General features: G+C 39.6%; 1 protein-coding gene across 2 annotated transcripts in view; it reads right to left on the bottom strand.

Annotated features, from left to right (window-relative positions):
- SPOP (speckle type BTB/POZ protein) overlaps positions 1 to 18,281 on the bottom strand; it is a 53,322-nt gene extending 35,041 nt beyond the window's left edge. Inside the window, exon 1 of one of the 2 annotated variants that reach the window (XM_060780837.2) lies at positions 18,172 to 18,281. The gene's annotated coding sequence lies outside the window, so the exon portion shown is untranslated. Of the gene's footprint in view, positions 1 to 17,481; positions 17,778 to 18,171 lie in introns of those variants that run through there. The other variant, XM_060780838.2, reaches the window with a different exon arrangement.
- Between the last annotated feature and the right edge of the window lie 330 nt (positions 18,282 to 18,611).

The raw sequence follows: 18,611 nt of genomic DNA, 5'->3' as shown, positions 1-18,611 counted from the left end.
ATTTCCACAAAGAGAAATAAAAAGGAAACCGAAGTCAGGAGTTGTCATACAGATTGGGGCTTCTTTATCCAAAATGTTTTGGATTTTGAAATATCTGTATTTTCACATATGTACATAATGAGGTATCTTGGAAATAAGACACAAGTCTAAACACAAAAATTGTTTTGGTTTCGTATTTGAATAGTTTTGTGCGTGAAACAAAATGTGTGTATGCCGAACCATCCCAAAGGAAAATATCACTATCTCAGTCATCCATGTGAACAATTTTTGAGTATTAAAATTCTGGATAAAGGATGCTCAACCTGTAATATCATTCTGCACACTATCTTATGAAAAAGATTTCCTGTCAGATAGCATTACCAAAGAATTTGGGGGGAGTAAGCACATATATTAATTTCCTGTCTTAGGTATTTATTTTAGAAGAAAATATTCCAGAATTAAATCTTTTTTCACTGTCCATTAAAAAAAGGCTTGAGGGAGGGATAAGGGAAAGTATTACTGGTCTGATTACATGTAAAAAGATACCCACCCTGCTGCCCACCCTTTCATTCAAACTACCACCCGTATCATGCTGTCATCTAGGATTGAATTGTTGTTCCCTATGAAGTTAGTTTATAGCTACTCCGTGACCAAGTTTACAAAATTCTAGCCAAAAACATTATTTCAATCCTCATGAGATATAACTGATTTCCCATGAGAAAACTTTCATTATGAAAGCACAGACCCTGCTCCAGGAATCCAAATTTTCTCCTTCAATAGGAAAGAGCAACAAAACATCACCTGCCCACCCACACTTCCTGACCGTCATCTTATAAACTACAGCCTCACAGTAACATGATGACAGCTGTGTCCCGTAGTCATTTAGAGCAGCAAGAAGGGGTGACTGTCAGTGAGCCTGACTAGTCTTACCAAACTCCCTATCACATCCTAAATATTCAAGCAGACAATGTGCCTCCCGTGACAACTCCTCAGGGCAATAAGGTGTTGCCTCTGTCTCTCTCAGAAGCAAGTCATCGGACAACATCACACTCACATGTCCCTTTCTTCTCAGCAAGGCCATAATATTCCTTCAATTCAGCAAACACTTTGCATCCTCATCTCTGCTTTGTGGAGTCTGGGGCAGCTGTTCTTGTTCTCCAGTGCTGCAGAATCAGAGTTTTGCGGGCCCAACTCCCAGCACAACAGATGAAGGAAAGGCCCTGAAATCTGCTGCATAGCTTCAAAGAATAAATTCTCTGCAAATTTCTTGCTCATTCTTCTCGCCCCCAGCGTCTGGCTTTTGTCTTTTCCCTTACAAAGTGTTCCTTCTTGTTCTTACAGCAAGACCTACCGTTCTTTGCTTATTTACTTTCCTCAAAGAGCCAAAGCAGATAGGCATGTCTTGAGCACTTTCGCCTTCGTTTTTCAGCAAGATACGGCTTGCCCTTGCTGCAAGTTTTGTTCTGTACATCCTCAGCAGGAGAGAACAAGCAAAGTGCAGAACTTGCAGCTCACCAAAACAACTTCCTCCCTCCCTCACCTCAAGCAACAGAGGTCTAGGACCACATGCCAGGGCACCCAGACCCCTTGCACGTGTTTAATGTATAAACCACTTGCTGCTCCTATTTGCTTGATCCCAACTGATTTTGCCCATAATAATATCTCTGTATTTTGAGATATGTACATCGCAGAAGCCGTTTATATAGTTTGAGCAATTTGACTGGTGAGTATAAGGAGCAAGGTTTGAGGTCATGCAGCCCTTTTAAACTCTACCTCTTTCTTCATAGAATTCTACTATGACTGAAACGTGTATTTCTCCATCAATACAGACTTTCAGACAAAGTCTAAAGTATCAATTTTTAAAGATGATTTTGTTGGAAACTGCAACCTTCTTCAAGCCTCCACTAGTAATTTGTTTGTATTATTCTGTTTGCTTACTGTATTATACAGTATATGTATATTTTGGTATGCAGCTTTCCCTTTACTCTATGTTTCTTGAGGTTGGGGGAGGAGCTGCACAGAGTGTTTGAGGACCGGCACATCCATAGGGATACCAAGGTACTTGTTTATAAAGCTATTGTCCTCCCAACCCTGCTATACGCCTGCGAAACGTGGACTATCTACAGACGTCATATGCAACTCCTGGAATTATTCCATCAGCATTGCCTCTAAAAAATCCTGCAAATCTCTTGGAAAGACAGGTGGACAAATGTCAGCGTGCTGGAAGAAGCAAAGACCATCAGCATTGAAGCAATGGTCCTCTACTATCAACTCTGCTGGACAGGCCACGTTGTCCCAATGCCTGACCACCATCTCCCAAAGCAGTTGCTCTACTCTGAACTCAAAAATGGAAAACAAAATGTTGGAGGACAGGAACAGAGATTTAAAGACAGGCTCGAAGCCAACCTTAAAAACTCTGGTAAAGACACCGAGAACTGGGAAGTCCTGGCCCTTTAGTGCTCCAGCTGGAGGTCAGCTGTGACCAGCAGTGCTACAGAATTTGAAGAGGCACAAATGTAGGGCGAAGGAGCGAAAGGTGCCAAGAGGAAGGCGCGTCAAGCCAACTCCGACCAGGACTGCCGTCTGGAAACCAATGCCCTCACTAAGGGAGAAGATGCAGATCAAGAATAGGGCTCCACAATCACCAACGTACCCTCCGCCAGCACACCGATCTTGGAAGACAATCCTACCTGGACAACGAGGGATCGCCTAAGTAAGTAACCAAGGGAGGAGCTGCTCATATCTCAAACTCCACTTTGGGACACAGAGATGTCATGAGACTGTTAAGAGCAAACTCATGTTGCTGTTGATTACAAGGAAGATGCCCTGTGTTCTCTGCACAGAGAAACTACTTCAAACCTATCTGTAACTGGATTGACAAGTTATGTACCTGTATGCTGAATACATGAAACTTGTGAGTAATCCAGAAATGTTACTTTAAACGAAGGTATTTTATGGGAGAATAGATGTTTTTGAGCACTGAAAAGAACACTTCTGAAGAACTGCTATATGTTGTGCTTTTGCATAACCTCTGTTCCTAACAGATCAGAGACAACTAGATTATCAGTCTGACAACTGAAAGCCAAATTGCCTTGCATAAGTACATGTGGATATATACCACTGAAGAGAAAATTTTACTCAAACGAGTTTTTGGCTCTTCCCTGGAAAATCATATTTTTACAAAAGGTTATGGAGATTCTGGTTTTCCAAAAGGACATGATCTTTAAAAGGTCATGCCTTACCAAACGATTTCTCTTAAGACTAACATTAAATGCTACATTTTAAATTTTCTTTTAGAATTTTCCGTTTAAAAAAACAACGCGACTGTTATTGCTCCTTGATGCTATTGCTCCAGGTTATTACTGATCATTTTAATTTTCATGCAATTACTGTAAAGGTATTTTATCATGTGTTGTAATAATTACATATAGCTTTTTGCTTTAATGAACTGTTATACTTTATTGAAGCCATTCCCCTAAAAACTTAGATCTTTCTAAAAACACACAGCATGCATATTTCATCACACATATTTTTTCAAGAAGAGTGCAGGAAGAAGACTTTCTGTCGATTATTTCCTGTTATTCATATTATTTAAAATAACTGTGTATGGTTAGCTCTTACATCTCCAACTATGATCCATGATTCTTACCTGTGTTTTCCTCTGTTGACATTGGTTCTAAAAAGAAAATAGTCTTTCAAAAGGCTTTCCTTTAAATATGGTGAAGAATTCCTATTTCTAGAACATCCTCTTATGGTAAGATAGGCCAAATGTTTTGAATATTTGTGAATATGCCTTACATTTCTTTTTTCCTCCATAGAAACAAGTTTACAAAGCACACAAATATTCAAATATGTCTATCTATGAAAGCAGCAGCAGTCCCTGGAAAATAAAACCTCAGAAGTACTGAGTGTGTGTGTCCTGTTTTACTAGAACATAGCAATACAAATATATCCAAAATCCTATTGATTGCATTCCCAAACTCAATTCAATATTAGGCAACTAGCTGTCAAACAAAAACTTCCTGACATTATCCTCAGTCTACACACAGAAACATGAGTGGTTTGGAAAGGAAAACAATGATAGTTCTATCCAGGACTAGAAGCAGATACACCGTCTTCTACTTATTTCTCAGTTTGAATCAAAATATCAAAAGGAACCTGTATAATATGCTGGTGTGTACACTGGTTTACCAAACCCCTTCTAATTCTCATCCAAACTCAAAGATTGGCTGTGGTGTGGAAAAGACGTGTACTTGACTTCTTTATTGTTACTTTTCAAATTTCAGGGTTTCAGGTTTAAGAGAAAAAATAGGTTCCAGTATTTGCACTGTTCCAACCATTGATGTACCAACATCTAATGAGTAACCTCCTGGTTCTTGGCAGGGGGTTGGACTGGATGGCCCACAAGGTCTCTTCCAACTCTATGATTCTATATTGCTGGATGTGTGGTTGCTGTTGCTTTTAACAATAATTCTTAAAATTTGATGACGAATAAAACCCAGCCATAAAAGATAAAAATGCACCGCTCCAACCAACTTAATGTACAGTTATGTACATATCTACTCATTTGAAAAAAAAATAGAGACCACTACATGTCTACTTAGTTCCAGGCCCTATCTACACTGCCACTATAATACAGATTGAAATGCATTATATGGTCAGCGTAGACTCATATAATGCAGTTTTAATTTCATTGAACTGGATTATATGACCATATAATGCAGTTCAATCTGCATTATAATGGCACTGCAGATGGGGACCCAGGTAAGGAAGTATAAGATTGAAGCTACATTTTTTCTGTATGTTATGCACTAGTCAGAAAGTGTCAGAACAACCTTTTAAAGAAAGGCAATCATTTGTCTTCCAAAATAGTAGCATGCACAGATAAGCCCATGACATTCTGTTTCAGTAAACAAGACCATGGGCCAACGCAAAAAATAAAAAAAATAAAATCCTTTCAACAGAGAATACTCTTTTAATAAAACTAAGCAGACACTTCATTTCAATATTGGACATAGAAGACTTGTCTGCCAAAGTTATATGTGCCATTTTCTACACTGCAAAGGTTGGCCAAAGTTCAAGGTTTGACTTGAATCTCACATTCATTTTTGATGATGGAAAACTGCTACTCCTCCAGCACCATTTTCACGCCCAGGATAGGATACATCTCATTCTTCGCTGTGCACCAGTGCAGAAAATAAAATGATGCTGCATCATTCAAAGTAGTAATTCCAATTGGCTACAGTTTCCACATAAATCTAGCTTTTTAGATTAAGCTTTGAAAATGGAGCAGAAACTAGTATGTCAGTCTTGATACCTTTAGCTGGGCCCACAGAAAATCAACAAAGAGAAAAGGATCAGAGAGCCATCCAAAGCAACAGACTAATCATCTGTTACACAAAATCTTTAATAACAGGATCATGAAAAAAAGGACACAAAAATGAAAAACTACTTAAACCATGGATAATGGGAAGGTGTGAAGACACTAATATGAAAGGGACAATAGAATCAGCAAGGCAAAAGCAAGGAATTGGAGAAATAATTAGGGGAAAGATGCACACAGATAAATAGGACAAGAAGTCTGAATGTCAAGCCATAAAAGAAACCAAAAAAAACAAAAAAAAACAAAACAAAGGACCATTTGTAAGGAAGGTTACTTAACAGGCCAGAAAGGAAACTGCCATTAATGCTTTTCTTTAACATGGCAAGAACGGTGTCAGTCAGTCAAAAGAATGTGACAAGTACAAACATTAAAAAGTGGAAGGAAGGATAAAACGGTTCCTAGTCTATCAGTAGGGAAACAGAAAACACAATGCTTTCGGCAGCTCTGGCTTAGTGGTCACTATATAATGCTGGAATAAAATGCCGTTTTTGAGGCACCAGAATGAATTCCTACCAGGCTTAGTTCTCAAAGGAAAATAACTGGGGGAACCCCACCCCCCCCCCACCCCGACAGATGGAAGGTAATGGCAATAGGCCAATATGTGACTCTTTTAAATATCCAAATCATTCTCACAGTTCATGGAAACAATTTCCAGAGAGGCAACTATGGGTGCATCTACATGCAGAATTAATGCAGTTTGACAGCACTTTGACTGCCATGGCTAAATGCTTTGGAATCATGGGGGCTGTAGTTTGGTGAGACACCAGCATTCTGTAGCAGAGAAGGCTAAAAACATCACAAGACTACAGCTTGCATGATTCCATAGCATTGAGCCACGGCATTTTAAAATGACGTCAAACTGAATTATTATAGCACCTATGGCAACAAACACCCAAAGGATCCTATGGCACTTCAAGGAGATATTTAGTTATTCAGGTGACAAGAATTTTCCCACCTCAGAATTCATGATGTGTTTACACTGTGATTGTTTCATTTCTTAAATCAAGATAGAAGGCAGTGTAGGGACTTTTTTCTTCTTCAAGGCATTAATCATTATTTAAAAAGGATTATTTCCATAATCTTTTACCGCATATACATATATTCTTTTGGTAAACTGAAAATATTTAAATCATATCTCTTACCGCAATAGGACAGAACTTAATATTCCATTCTATACATGAAGCTTTACAGAATCACTGGAGCTATTGACCACATCCATCTTGAACTTTTCTTATTTATAATTACAAAACATCAGTTCCAAAATATTTTAAAAAATAATCTTTAGTTCTACAAAGGAGACAGTAATTGAAAACATAATATAAGCAACAAGTCTACGGTATCAGAGACCCAGGCCCAGAAGTTGGCAAGACCACAATGAATGCAAGGATCTTTGCTCCACTAGTGACTATTTTATTCGTTTATATCCTTCCTTTCTCTGAATAATGTAACCCAAAGCAGCTAATCACATATTTAAAATGTTAGATATTAAAAACTATACAAGAGAATTAATAAATCATGAAATAAGATTTTAAAAAACAATTGAATCTATTTATAAAGTTAAATTGTCAAACATTAAAAATAATTACAGTTCATTAAAAGTCTGTACATAAACCTTCAAAACAGCATTGCAGAGCTTTAAAAGCCCAACTCTAGTCAGTTCATAAAAGTCTCAAAAATGCTTTGATCTGCCAGTGGAAGGAGAGTAAGGATGGTGCCATCCTGGGATCTCTAGGGAGGTAGTTGCAATGTCTGGGAGCAGCCACTAAAAAGGACCTTTCCCTTATTCCCATGAAATGAGCCTGAGAAGTTGGTGGGACAGAGAGAAGGACCCCTCTGTCTATAGACCTTTAAGGGTCTCATAAAGGAAGATACAGCCCTTCAGATAACCTGGACCCAAATCATATACAACTTTGGTACTATTTCATTATCAGGGCAGAGGCCACAAGGGGGTGCTAGACAGAGAAGGACAGTCCATTTTATGGGGGGGGGGGGATGAAGGAGTTAAACCATTTCCCCCAGTTTTCCTGTTATTCCCACCACCCATGTTGCTGTCATAGAAACAACCACCATTTATGATATGGGAAAGGGCGAGAAAGAGAACAACAAGTGAAAATGGGGGAATTTCTTTCCTCTTTCAGCTCCAATCCCACATAAAAATGGACTATCCTTCTATGTCTAGGCCCCCTTTTGTAGTCCGCCCAGATAATGGAACAATACCAGCCTTTATAGATCAAAAACAGAACTTTGAATTGTTCCTGGAAATGAGCCAGCAGCCAGTGGGTCTATTGCAACAAAGAGATATGTGCTCCCTGTAGTAAGCGCCAGTTAACAACCTGTTTGATGCTCTTTGGACCAACTGAAGTTTCAGAGCACTTTTCAAAGCAGCCCCATGTAGAGCACATACAGGAATCCAAACAGGATACAAGCAAGCCGTGTATACCCTGGCCAGATCTGACTTCTTCAAGAATGGGTGCAGTTGGTGCACTACCTTTAACTGTGCGAAAGAACTTCTAGTCACTGCTGAAATCTGGGCCTCTAGGTTTGGAGCTGAATCCTCTCAAAACTGCAATTCTGAGTTTTCAAAGGGCGTATAACCCATCAAACACAGGCTGAGCCCCGAGTCCTAGATCTATCTTTTGATTGAATAGGCGTACCTCTGCCTTGTTTGGATTCAGCTTCAATTTGTTCACCCTCATCCACTCCATTACAGTTGCCTGCATCAGTTTATCAGAGAAACAACTTCACTGAACTAATAGAGGAACATCATCAACATACTGGTGACACCTCACCCCAAAACTCTGGACACCCTCCCAATGGTTTTGTAGATGTTAAAGAGCATAGGGGACAAGTCAGAATTCTGAGAGACACTGCAGGCCAGTGGCCAAGGAGTCAAACAGGAATCTCTGAGAGTGCCTTTCTAGGAATATAGAGCAACCTCCAAACTCTAACCAACTCCCAAAAGACACCATGTTTAATGGTGTCGAAAGCAAGCAAAGCCAACAAGGAACTTTCCTCCTATCAAGTCCCTGCATCACGGACCTTGCTGGGTTCTTTAACCATTTATGATCAATCATATCTGAAAGCACCATATATTTTTATACATCACTTAAGACTGGCTAACACACAATTTGGTGCCTCAAATATTAGACATTTTTCTGAGTACATTTCACCTGCTGGTTCCAAAAATGGCTTCATTTTTCTCTTATCAGGTCTAGGTTTTGAGACAGAGAACACATGCCATCCACCAGCTTTCATCTGCTTGCTCATAGAAAATCATTATAACCATATCTAAGAAACTAGAGCTGATGGAAATGTAGCAAAACAAGAGGTAAGATGGGAAGCCCGCAAACTCTGGGCACCATCTCCCTATGCGAAGTGGTGCTAAACAGAGAAAGAGTCTTGATAATTGGCCAAGGCGACTGAGCCTTCTGGGAGTTGAAGTCCAAAATACCTGGGAGGATGTTCTAATTCATCTTTCAGAATTCCTATAAGGCTTCAGTCTTCCAGTTATTTTTAAAAGCCATTTGATCTTGCTTCTTTTTCCCCTCTCTCCCAAAACTGCCTACCTAGTGTTCAAGGTGTGGCACAGGTCCTTCTGCCTTGAGTCATGCATACATATATGTTTCACTGTGAAACTGAACTCTTTTACTAATTTAATATTTGAATGCTTCAAATGATTCACGTGTTATTTCCACTTGTCTATCTGCAGAATAGCTATGACCTATTACTACTACTACTGAACTCAACTGACTTAAGAATCTGATTTGAGGTGCTGTATGACATGCAGCAGTAATTCCTAAATTGAAAATTCCCAGATTTCAAACTACAGGTCACAGAATCCTGTACCATTGGCTACAAGGACTGGTGTTTCTGGGAATTGAAGTCTAGCAACCGAGAATTTAATATGTAGTTGAGTCAATATTGGTAACTTCCAGATTCTTGTGAAAACCACAGTAATTTTGACAGAATCATAGGGTTTCTGCTGAAAGCATATTATTTTGTTTTAGATAAGTATAGGTTGAAAGGAGATGTCATAGATATTTGAATCAGAATATGTATTAGGCCTCTTCTATACTTTCAGATAAAATCCAGAGTATCTGCTTTGAACTGGATTATATGGCAGTGTGGAATCATATAATCCAGTTCAAAAAAGATAATGTGGATTATTTGCTTTGATAATCTGTATTATATGACAATGTGGAAGGAGCCTTAGAGATTGCCACAAAAGACAGACTGAAACAGGAGGTTCATAGGGGACAAGGATGCACAAAACAAACAAACAAATCAAGAGAGCTGGGTAGCTTTAGAAAAAGTAAACTGAAGCACAAGGAGCCAAAATATACAGAGGTGAAGGAAATAATAGTATAATCATAGTAAGCGGGAGCAATGAATTGGACAGTGCATACTGAATTCACTGATGAAAGAGACACATAGTTAGAAGAAAGGCCAGTAAATAGGCAGGTTTTTAATGTACTTGTTTTATTTTAAATGTTGATACTTGTTACAGAGCTTACACAATGGGGCAAGTTAATTTAAATTAAATAATATTTGTTCTGGCTGGCTGAACTAACTGGTCCCTATGGAAGGAGTAACTACTTTGCTCCACAATACAGAAGCACTTGAAAGCAGGGAGCGGTAAAGTTATGACAATTAAGGGAGAACTAAATGAGCTTTTATCACTTTCTATATTAGAGCACAGGCAGGTGAAACTGGGTTGAACTGACTTCAGATAGAAGCAAGTTATTTATCATAGATCTGCTGCCAAGCGCCTAGGTTAATTGGCTCTATTTACATGCAAGCTTATTTTATATTGTGAAATGTTGCATCAAATGCTTTTCCAAAGCCTTGGGCTGGAAGAGGCTATAAATCTAGACCAAAAAAAGGCACTCAACACTGGATTCTGCCACCCTTCTCCACAGAGTACAAATATGTTTAATGTCCTATGAGCAGTAGGCATGTATAAACTTTCTAATACAAGGACAGGAAGTTGACAAACAACCACCAGTACCAGGGACTCCCGGTTTCTGAGAACTATCATAACAGTAACAACCCTAACACTGCCCTGTTTGCCTTCTGGGGCTGCTTAGAATTCTTTAAATCTGAGTTTCTCTGCACTGAGGAAACAATTCTAGACACCGTGATCCATGGGCACTAAACTAAGTGTAATTATTAAAATATGTGTGTTGATATGCTGTTCTTTCTTCAGGGAACTTAAAAATAATTTAGATGGGACTCACAAGCTATCCACGGTCATGCAAAGATCTGCTTAATTTTAATTACACTACAGCATAATGTGCCCTCAGGAAATTTTCTGGTTCATAACTATGTATCACATGAAAAGTGGTCCTGTTTTATAGTTGTTCTAAGAATTTCAGAAATGTCCGGGATGAAAGGCATAGAATGCCAAAACAAAATGAACAAAAGCATGACGGATATCCCAAATACTGTTGCGACTATTCTCTTATGAATACAGCAGGTCCTAGTGGAATAAGCTGCTGGAATTTTGGTGATCGCTTTTTTTTCAAAAAGGAAAATGAACATTGACACAGCACGAGGTGAAAAGACTTTTGCAGGCCAGCCTGGAAACAGATCTCGAAATATCCAAACATATAGCCACTTCAGACATTGGCTGAGTTTGGCTAGACTTGCTATAAGGGCAAAGTGGGAGTTAAAACTACAAATACAGACAGTCTCCAAGTTACAGACATCTGACTTACAAACAACTCAAAGTTAAAAACGGAGGTGAAAGAACAGGAAGTGAGAGAAATCTATCTCTCAGAAGAAAAATTCACTCCTGAAAGAGTTAGCATGGGGAAAAGGTGTCTCCACTGAAGCTTTATCACCAATCCTTGTTTCCACAACGAGCCAAATTTGTTCAAAATGCAGTTATCACAGGGACAGAAAATGAGGTGAAATCTTCTGAACAGGAGCATAGACAGCAAAACAAACACTAGAGGTGTGTTAACCTTTCCCTATGCTATTCAATGTTTATAATATATAGGTAAGTAGGTAGGTAGATGGATGAATAGAGTTACACTTAAAAATGTACATGTTCTTACTTACATACAAATTTAATTTAAGAACAAATCTACAGAACCTGTCTTGTTCGTAACTTGGGGATTGCTTTTACTCACAGATCAGTTGCCTCTTTCTGGAGAGAACCTAGAATACGTACAAGTAAGTGCAAAAGCAGCATGTTTTTGTAATGCTTGACCTCTCTCTTGGAACAAAATGGTGAACTGATTATCCTGGAACCTTCAAGGACTGCAATTCATCTTTTAAGTGATTGCAGTAATCTCTCCAATGTTAAAAACTATTATTTTTTTCAAAACTGAAGTGGTCTTCCAACCACACTGCATATCAACTAGATAGCTCAAATAGCATGTAAGGAGAGCTTTATACACTGGATGGGAAAAAAGAAAAATGTAATGCAGAAATTTAGTGCTAGAGGATAAGCTTGCAGGCATGGGAAACTATGGCCCTCCAGGTATTTTGGACTTCAACTCCCACAATTCCTAACAGCCTGTAAGCTGGCTGGGATTTCTGGGAATTGAAGTCCAAAACACCTGGAAGGCCAATGTTTGCCCATGCCTGATTATATGAGGAAGTTCCTAGGTTGTGTAGGAATAATGTGAAATAATGAACAAGTATAGAAGACAGCCAAGCTTACATCAAATCTGGGAAATACCACCTTTCAAATTCTTGTAAAAGGGCTGCCCTAAAAGTTAAAAAGATTGCAATTTACCATTGTCTTCTTTTTCTATACTAGCCAATTTCACATGCCATCTAATTTCACATTAAAATTCTCCAAGTATGCAATTTATTGCAAAAGTGGACAGCAACACACAATGAATGGAAGATTGAGGTCTCATCTATATTGACAATTTAATGCAGTTCAACGCTAGCTTCAAACTGCAGCAGCCAGACAAACAAAAGCATGGAAAATATATGCACACCAATACTCTGTAATCACCATTTGGACCTCAAACTGGTTTCCAAGATTTCCTGCACAGCAAAACCACTTTGTTCAATATTGGTTTGAAACTATATTAAATGGTCAGTGTAAATGGGGTTTAAGTAGACAACAAGAGATAATAAATGTAGACTTCGTGTTATTTCTGCTACAAATATTTCCTGTCTTTCTTTTAATGTATACCTTGCACATGAAAATTCAAGCTTGCAGCATTAGAGGGATTTTAGGTAGCCATGATTTTGAAAGCACTTCACCAACAAAAACAGTTGGATTAAAGAGCAACACACATACCCAAATATGGAGGATCCAGATTTCAAGCCCCTTTACATTCTACCTATGCTTTAAAAGCATTTGAGGTGGGATGAGGGAGAGAAACACAACAGAATGTTCATCACAATGTATGCAATAGGGTATTTCAAAGGGAAACTACTCAAATCAGACAAAGGGAAGGAGAATCAAACAGCTTCAAACAGTTAGAATTCATCGAAGTAATCAAAGTTTAGTAACTATAACTAACAAAAAGTGTAGCATTAAACAGATATCTGAATTTTCTGTAAATCTTTGAGTTAGAAAACTTTCCAATGCCCTAAATTTAATTTGTTTATTGGACTTCGTACTAAAGGTAAGATCCTAACAACTTTGAACACAAATGCTTGATTGAGGAAAAAATGTAACATATTTACTTCAAAAATTCAACATTAATCATCCAACCCTTGATTAAATTGCCTGATTTCTAAGAGTCTACAGCAGTGAGATTTAGCCCTTAAAGTCAATACAATACATTTGAAAAGTTTTCCCCTTACATCACTGCCAACAACAATGCCAAAAGCTGTTTGCAAATAGCAGTGCGTCAATGATAAGAATATCATGAAGATCAGCATTGTGTTTTAGTTGGTAGAGTGCTGGCCTAACCATATATAAAAGCAGCACTTTGTTATGGTTTTTTTTTTTACCAATACAAAATCCATATCAACCTGTCACATACCACTCTGAGAGTTTGCTCTGAGAACTAGCTTATCACACCTGCAGTTGAGAGGGTTCCTTCTCTCAGAGAGTGGATGGATAGCTATGCTCAGTATAGCTACAGTATCTATGGCACACCTATATAAACATTTGGCAAGGAGAACTACTATAAGCACACCACCTCAAGCCTTGATTATCACCTTTTCAGGCCAACAATTATTGTTTGTCACCACTGCTTTGTGTAGTATTGATAGGGGAAATTGTAACAAACAGTCATAGCGGAAAGGAGATATGCAGAAGTATATACACATAAATACCACAATTAGTATTTATGACAATTGTGGTGAAATGCATGCATAATGGAATATGCATATATACCACAATTGGTATTTATGGCAATTGTGGTGAAATGTATGCATACTGGCAACACAGTATGTAATACTTTCCCAAACATTACGACATATTCGAACCGCTGGTACTGCCCACTTTGCCAACTCCAAGCACAGCAGAATTGGGAACAGGGGTAAATTTAACCCCAGATTCCTTCAATTTCTTCTACAGACTCTCTCAAAAGAGCAACAGGTTGTGACATCACTCTCTTTCACCATTTTGAAAGAGACTACAGAGGCAAATTGAGATACTGGAAGTAAGAGGTTCTGGGGGATTGTATGTGTGCATGAGAGCTAGCTCATGTGCTCATATGATTAGAGATTTTTTTTAAAAAAAATGTGATATTCAGGAAAAAGTTGCCTGAACATTTTGCCAAGACATATTTTTAAAAATTAAGGGGCTTTCAGACACTGATGGAAGAATTCAGGAGGTACAAGAAGAAATCTACTAATGCACACACATCCTATGGGCCACAGTGATACTAAAAACATAATACAGGACAAGAAGGCAAGGTGACTGGCCTTCCATTGCTCTTGGTTTAGTTATTCCAACAATGGTAACACTTGCTTATTTAAGTGGAACTCCCAAAGCAAAACTCTGTTACTGTCACTGATATTGTATATGGTTATTTCCTTTTACTTACCAAAGTGAATACAAGTACTGATTCTAACCATGATAGCTTATGTAGGGAGATACCGTTTTTCAAATAGCCTGGATCCAAACCATGTAAGGTTTCAATGTAAGGTCATAGCCACCACTTTGGATTGTGCCAAGAAACGCAATGGTGGCCAATAACCAGAATTAACCATCTAATTCTATCTGAAAAGTATACAACCCAACAAAAATAGTGGTCTGAGGGCAACAAAAACTGCTCAATGCAAGTGATTCCATGGTCACATTTTGCTCTCCCTTGTTTTAGTGCTTCTTTTTAATTTATCTACATCAAGAATGAAAAATAAATAATTTATTGCAGTGAAGGCCTATTTTGGCCTTTCTAACTTTCTATACCAAGAACCCTAAAGTTGCTCTGCCCTCTTTTTTCCTTTCAGTATTTTTTCTTAGAAGGCTGTAAAGGAATTTCATACCTTTTAGGCCAATTTGTTTCACAGAAGAACAGTTCTCCTTCTGTAGTTTAAATTCACCACTTCACAACCTAATTTTTAAAGAGCATCGCTGCCTCATTAACACCCCGTGGAACAACCTACCACTTCTGAATAGTCATTATTCTGGACTTTTAAGACAGTCTTGCAAATTAGCTTTATAAAAATAACTAGTGTCTCCTTTTTTACTAGCTCTCCTGCCTATATAAATCATCAGTGGTAATAATGCATGCCTAAAAAGAAAACAAGAAGCAGTTTATAAAAGTGTCTGATCTCTTAAAAGCCATTCATGCTAATCAGGCTGATCAGTTGAGTAGCTCTTTAAAGTCTTCCTTCCACCTGTCTACCAATACAATCAACAGTTCCAACTGGCTGAAATGGTTAATCTACCCAGGAATCTCAACTAAGAATCATGATGTGGAATGGCACTACATCATCATCATCATCACCATCTAATTAGTTATGTTTCCATTCTTACTATGCTGCATTCCTATCTTTTCCACTGCAATTACTCACTGCTAACATCTAACAATTGGACTCCGTGTTGCTGTTTATTCCCTGTGTGCCAGGATTTAACAGCAAGGCATATCAAGATGTTTTACACTCAAACCCCTGTTGTGGAGCTCTTCCCAGAGCTCATGACTCAATGTGTGATGGAAGATCTTCACTTTGAGAAGTTACTTCATATAAGATGGAAAAAAAATACTTTCATAAGTTACTATAGATAGAGAAGGGATACACTCTCAACAGTTTTGGGGATAGTGAAGTTATAGTCTACATGACATCTTATTGATCTTATATGGCATTGATCATGTGCTTTTGGACATCTGGTGGGGTAAAACTGTCCAAAAGTCTTGATTAATCCAACAATGTTGGTTCAATTGGTCCTCATCAAGTTGGCTCAATTGGTCCTCATTCCTAACCCAAGAAGTTTGGTTGTGTTTGTTTCAGTAAATTACAGATACAACTGAAGAACATAAGACAAAAGAATGTCCACATGGCAAAATCAATGTAGAAGGAGAGATGAGTAATAAATTAATGATGATGATAATAATGATGATTATTATTAAAGGGCTTGCCAAAACTGTATTTGGAAGCTTGGCTTGACATTAGCTTATTATAACTGTGGAGGAAGCTTTTAAGCAATGAAGAGAATGAAGGCCAGGGAAAAGTTCCGTCTTGTCTCCTGCATATATCATCAGTTGGAGACCCCTCCCTCCAGCAACAACCGCCGCTCTGAGCCAGAGTGAAGACAGGGGACAGTTCCACCTTGTCTCCTGTGCTATGCTATAATATAATATATTGTATACAGGTGCGGCTCAACCCATTACGCAAAGTAAGCATTTGCAGTATAGTTGATTTTGCCCAGGGGCGCTCTTGGGGGAAAATAGACCTTGACATATGCGAGTTGTAGTTACTGGGATGTATAGTTCACCTACAATCAAAGATCATTCTGAACTCCACCAATGATGGAATTGAACCAAATATGGCACACAGAACTCCCACGACAAACAGAAAATATATATCAGTGATTAGTTGGGGGGGGGGGGGGAATACTGTTTGCTTACTGTTGAAAATTACCTAGGGCCGCCTCTGATTGTATATACATATAATATTTATAATATTATAATGTAATACAGTATAATACTACTAATAATAATAATATATTATAATTATATATCTTATATTACATGTAATATTACAATATAATTGTATAATACAATATATGTATAGCATTGATATTGTGCTGTGCTAATGGTATAATGTATTGTGTGTGTGTATATATATGTATATGTATGTGTGTGTGTGTATCTTGGAAGCCGCTCTGAGTCCCCTTCGGGGTGAGAAGGGTGGCATATAAATGTCTCAAATAAATAAATAAATAAATAAATAAATAGCTTTGCCCTCCACTGCAGTACAGTTGACAGGTGGTGTGGCATCTGCTCAAAGTTATTTTATGCAGAAACATCATCAGATACTGAGCTAGCAAAGAATACTGAACTTTTCGCTCAAGTTATTTTTGAGTCACAGCAAGACAAATTTCAACACGGTTCCTGTGCCATGCTTATGCACCTTCACCTTCAGAATCATACTTACTGTACTTCAATTATCATTCAAAAGGTTTGATAAGGCATTACAGTGTTCACGAGCCATTGGCAGAGAAACAAAGTGGGCCTCCACTTACATACCTATCCAGGGCCCTTTCACACAATCCTATATCCCCGAATATCAAGGCAGAAAATCTCACATCTGAGTGTGGACTCAGATAACCCACTTCAAAGCAGATAATATGAGATTTTCTGCCTTGATATTCTGGGAAATAGCGCTGTGTAGAAGGACCCCCATCCTCCTCTCAAAGGGCTCTGCATTTCCCATTGTAAGTTTTTAAAAGATTGGGTTTGTGTGATGGAAAAGGTTTTAGGAAGATAAGAGGCAGAATGCATCCAAAGGCTATTCAGGGCCTATCTGTCAAGGTGGAGAACTGTCCCTTTACTAGAAGCCAACATCTTTTACTTTCACTAGACTTCCATCAACAAGTTCACACCAATCATCTTTAACCAAGGGAGCACGCCAGATCTGAGCTGAGTTTGTTTAGGTTCAGCACCATCTCACTCCCCAACTGCCATAAGGAAGGGAGGAAGGCAGGCCTACTGCTCCCACACACATGCTTCAGGATGAGAAGCTCTTCTTACCTGTTGGCCTCAGTAAGTAACTTCTGCCACTTTATTCCCTTCTAGGCTAAACGGGAGGGAGGGAGTCTGTGGCCCAGGCGGGAGCAGTGGGGGGAGATCAAAACAATTACCCCAAAGGATAACTCTCCACCACCGTCCCTGGCCCCTCCTCCTCCTCTTCCTTCCCCCTGGTGAAAAGCGGCAGCAACAACACTCATGGCTCACTATTTGGCAGCATGTCTCCCTCTAGCAAGCCTTTCCCCCTTGCGCAGCTGCAGAGGATCATTATTCCGCAAGGCCCCTGCAGCAACGTTATGCGCAGGCGCAACAAGAAAGGGGCGGAGGGGAAGGGAAGCCAGGAAGCTGCAGGATGTGACTGTTCCGCCTTTGGTTCCCTTTGCGCAGGCGCAAAAGGCCGGCGTGCCACTCAAACTTTGCCCCGGACTTCACCTGCCCCTCCCTTTCCGACGCAGCGCTCTGTGCAGGCCTCTGAGTTAATGCGCATGCGCCACCATTCCAATGGAGGCACTCACGCCGCGACGCATGCGCAGCACCCGCCCCAACGTTTTTTCCCCTTCTGCCCCGCCCCTTCTCCCTGCGTCAGGCCCCTTGGGCTCCTTATTTTGGAGCCGATCTTCCGTGGGCGCGGCGTGTCCCCCTCCCTTTGTCCCTACACGTCCTGAGTCGCCTTCGCCGCCCGCTCCGCCTCACCTGATAGCGATTCGCGGTGGCTGCGGCCGTCCCCTTGTGGTCTCCTCATAGCGCCCTGACCTGACACATCCGGGACTCTATCGTGACGTCGACGCGACGCTCCTTTCATTCAGGGAAGGGAGGAGGAGGAGATGGGGAGGTGGCGGTACTGCGCATGCGCAGCAAGGGATCCGCTTCCCCGGGTGAAAATGGCGGGAAACAGGCCAACCTGTGGAGATGTCAGTGAGACTAAGGACAAAGAAGACAATAGTGCGCACGTTGGAAGGGAATGAGGTGATTTCCTAGCAGAGAAAAACCAGGTTCCTCATAAATATTTAAGGCCTAGGTTCCTCATGGATATTTAAAGCCTTGCTTGCAGTATTTGGCTGTAAACAAATGGGTGAAGTGTCCACGTCCAAATGATACTTCATGCACCCTATGAGGTGCGGCCTAAAGAGCTG

The sequence above is a fragment of the Anolis sagrei genome, chromosome 6 (assembly GCF_037176765.1).
Source record: "Anolis sagrei isolate rAnoSag1 chromosome 6, rAnoSag1.mat, whole genome shotgun sequence".
In the NCBI taxonomy this organism is placed as follows: domain Eukaryota; kingdom Metazoa; phylum Chordata; class Lepidosauria; order Squamata; family Dactyloidae; genus Anolis; species Anolis sagrei.
This window is presented reverse-complemented; position numbering and strand designations above follow the sequence as displayed.